Genomic DNA, 4,490 nt, shown 5'->3' on the forward strand with positions numbered 1-4,490 from the left:
GATAGATAGATAGATAGTTAGATAGATAGATAGATAGATAGATAGATAGTTAGATAGATAGATAGATAAATGAGAGACAGATAGATTAATTCAGCCACCTCTCCATTTTGCCGTTTAGGTCTCTTTGCGTCTCAATTACTTCAGGTTCAGATTCAGAAGATTAGAACATTCTGAAATAATACAATGATTTAAATTGTTTGAATTTTATGAGCCGATGTTTCAGAAGAAAAAGGCATTTGAAAAGCAAAGAAAATGTAAGAAAGGAATTTTATGAAAGGAAAGGTGGATAGAAAGGAAAAGAGTGATTTGAAGGAAGTTCGGGATGGAAATGGTGAAAATTGAGAATTTTGTAAAAAAAAAAGATGTAAGGATTTCTAAGAAAAAAAATGAAAATGAAAGTCATAGAAAATGTAAGAAGGAAGCTTAGGAAGGGAAAAATAGTTAAAAGTTAGGAGTGGAAGTTAGGGATTGAAAGATTGTTTAAATGCGGGAATGAAAGTCATAAAGGTTGCTGAAAGGGATAAATGACAGATAGGATTTTAAGTGTAAATGAAGAATAATAAAGTCTAAGAAGGAAAAGGCGGTATAATTGTAGGAATTGTGAATATAGATTGAAGAAAAAATTAAAGGTGGGAAAAGTAGGTAGGAAAGGAAGTAAGTTAGGTATTGAAAGGTAGACGACAGGAAGACGACAGGTAGACAACAGGTAGACGGCAGGTAGACGACAGGTAGACGACAAGTAGGCAAGCTAGTCTAGGAATTAAAAGAAAAACAAGGTGTTCGTCAGGAATTCTAGGATTGAAAGAAAGGATTGAAAGAAAGTCTAGAAAAGGCTTTCTTAGGACGGAAAGGTTGTTTACAGGTAGAAAAAGCAGTTAAAGAATGGGCTCAGTAGCATTTCGTCTAGTACACTTTTGTCTAAGTTCACTTTTGTCTAGTTCATTTTCGTCTAGTTCTTTTTTGTCTAGTAACATTTGGTCTAAGTAACATTTGGTCTAAGTAACATTTGGTCTAAGTAACANAGTAGTTTATAAACTAAATATATCAGAATTCAGAATTACAAGATTATGGGTTTATAAGTAGTTTATAAACTAATGGTTGTTTCTAAGCCTATTTAAAGTGGATTCCATATTACTATAGAACAGGAAGACGACTGTTAGTTATGATTTCAAACCACCCATTGACCATGAAATTTTGCAATTGTGCAGTGTTCAAGGCCATTATACTTATGAAGTCAAATCAATAATTAAGGAAAGTAAAGAAAGTTTTCGAATTATAAAAACTAAGTTTACTAGGATTACAAAAATGAAGGTTTCCTTTCACCATCTCCAACAAAACAAAAAAAAAAAAAATCAAAATCAATCAAAACTAATCAAATTCTTAAACAATCCCAAAAAAAAACTGAGGATTAAAATGAATAATGATAGTTTAATGAGCCGAATGTTTCCTTGTTCCACCTGTACAAGGTGTTATAGTAAAAATGTGAATTATTGGACGATTTTTTATTCTTCTTCGATCCAGGCCACACAGTAAGTAAATAGTATGATACTAGAGAACCTAGGCGAACAAGGAACTTATTTTCCCGAAATAATGGGATTTCCCAAATGTTATCTGCTTGCTTTTCAACTTCAAAAATGACTAATACATTAATAAAACAAAAACGATTTTTTAAACCTCAGACGTTGCAGACAAACCTTTCAGAAGATGTCAATGTCGTCATTCAACTTCTATGTTTATTTGTGCACCCTGTATCCAGATCTTATATTGTCATGTTTATTGGGACACCCTGTATCCAGATGTTGATCTATTTCTGTCTATTGTCCTGGGTGTTTGGTCAGAAGATTCTAATCCAAGATTATAATCAGGATTTTCAAATCATTCGTCTTTATCAAACACAGACTATGACCGCTCCCCAACCCCCTTTCTTGAACCTTTTATTTACCCCCTCATGTTTCCTTTCCACCCCCCTTTTTATCCTCACCCCACCCTAATTTTTTAAATCCCTTTTCCTTTCCCGCCCTCTTTCCTTAACCCCACTTATATCCTTTCGCTCCCCTCCCTTCCTTTCACCCAAACCCCTTCCTTTCATCCCCTCCCTCCCTGTTGACAGATTTAATGTTCAACTCTAATAACTATGTTGAATACTGGAATTATAGTCCTGTGACCATAAAACGAAGCCATGCAATCAATATTCGAAAATGGTCGAAATTTAATTTTTAATTTGGTTGGGTCGCGTTGTGATGTAATCAGCTTTTCTTAGTGTAATCATTTGTTGGTTAGTAAAAAGTTGTGGATGCAATTGATCATTAATCATACGACTTAAAATGTCAAAATCCACCAAAAGGTAGAGAGTATATAGTGTCTGTGTATATTTTTAAAAAGTTGCGGAATTAGTTCACTTTTCTAAGGATATTCTTTAAAATAATATTATCCCATTTTTTTATTTATAATCATGTTATGTGGAATGTTGTAACCTTTTGATCAATAATGTGGAAGATCTCGTCGTTATTCTTGATAAGTGTTTACTTCTAATTAGACCCTCCATCAGAGAAATCACAATAGAAAATAAATAATCCATTTTAAAAGTTAGAAACATGGATATCTTATCAATTCTTGATCATACTTTCTGTTAAGAGCACTGCTATAAATCATGTCACTCTGTACTCTATAAATGAGTTTTCGTCTACAGACTACAACCCACTCTAAACAAATTGTCGGTTTAATTCATGGCAAGGAAAAATTTGAAATGAAATTCAGAATCTGGAATTAATTAAATTCTGTATATTTTTCTGTTTTTGCAATGTCAAGTCCAGGTTCATATTAATTTCTGCAAAAATTTGCAATTTTATTTCTTTTAATTTGTAGAACTAATTAAATGTAGATTAACTTCAGCTTCAATATTTTTCTTCCTTATCACAATGCATACGTTCTTTCCCCTTTCTANAAGCAATGTTTATCATATTTCACAATTGTATGATATAAGCAATGTTTATCATATTTCACAATTGTATGATATAAGCAATGTTTATCATATTTCACAATTGTATGATATAAGCAATGTTTATCATATTTCACAATTGTATGATATAAGCAATGTTTATCATATTTCACAATTGTATGATATAAGCAATGTTTATCATATTTCACAATTGTATGATATAAGCAATGTTTATCATATTTCACAATTGTATGATATAAGCAATGTTTATCATATTTCACAATTGTATGATATAAGCAATGTTTATCATATTTCACAATTGTATGATATAAGCAATGTTTATCATATTTCACAATTGTATGATATAAGCAATGTTTATCATATTTCACAATTGTATGATATAAGCAATGTTTATCATATTTCACAATTGTATGATATAAGCAATGTTTATCATATTTCACAATTGTATGATATAAGCAATGTTTATCATATTTCACAATTGTATGATATAAGCAATGTTTATCATATTTCACAATTGTATGATATAAGCAATGTTTATCATATTTCACAATTGTATGATATAAGCAATGTTTATCATATTTCACAATTGTATGATATAAGCAATGTTTATCATATTTCACAATTGTATGATATAAGCAATGTTTATCATATTTCACAATTGTATGATATAAGCAATGTTTATCATATTTCACAATTGTATGATATAAGCAATGTTTATCATATTTCACAATTGTATGATATAAGCAATGTTTATCATATTTCACAATTGTATGATATAAGCAATGTTTATCATATTTCACAATTGTATGATATAAGCAATGTTTATCATATTTCACAATTGTATGATATAAGCAATGTTTATCATATTTCACAATTGTATGATATAAGCAATGTTTATCATATTTCACAATTGTATGATATAAGCAACGACAAAATGAAAAATCCAAAACACTTCAATGTATTGTATATATACATACTGATGGATTTTCAAAAATAACGGAAGAATTTGTTCCAAGTTTTCAATATCTGTCAGCCATAAACCTTCTCCTACTGTCATGTGAGTTGCCATATTTGGGCCCGATTGGTTCAGCCGTTTTGACAAATATCACATGACCGGGACCCGTGGGAGATTTTTGCCGGTCAAAATTTAAAAAAATTAAGAGAACTAATAAAAAGAGCAATTATCAACTTAGCTTAAACTATTCATATAAACGCTATTTTCAAGGTTTACTTTTAAGATTCTATTCCAGATTTATCTCTTTATTAGGAGATATAAATACCAAACCCCCAGTGGTGTAATTTTACGGTTCTATCACGAAATTCAATTTACCAAAACCCAAACACATTCAAACTTAACAAAGGCAATTTTAAAATCATTAATTTTAATAAAAATTTGGATTTATATTGGAGGGTATTATGTTCAGATAATAGATAGATAAAAATCCAGTTTTCACATTTTAGGAAACGCCTCTTTTTGGAGCTGATCCAATTCTCTTACACATATCCCCAATAGAAAATAAATAATCCATTT

This window comes from Eurytemora carolleeae, unplaced genomic scaffold (assembly GCF_000591075.1).
Source record: "Eurytemora carolleeae unplaced genomic scaffold, Eaff_2.0 scaffold167, whole genome shotgun sequence".
Taxonomy (NCBI): Eukaryota; Metazoa; Arthropoda; class Copepoda; order Calanoida; family Temoridae; genus Eurytemora; species Eurytemora carolleeae.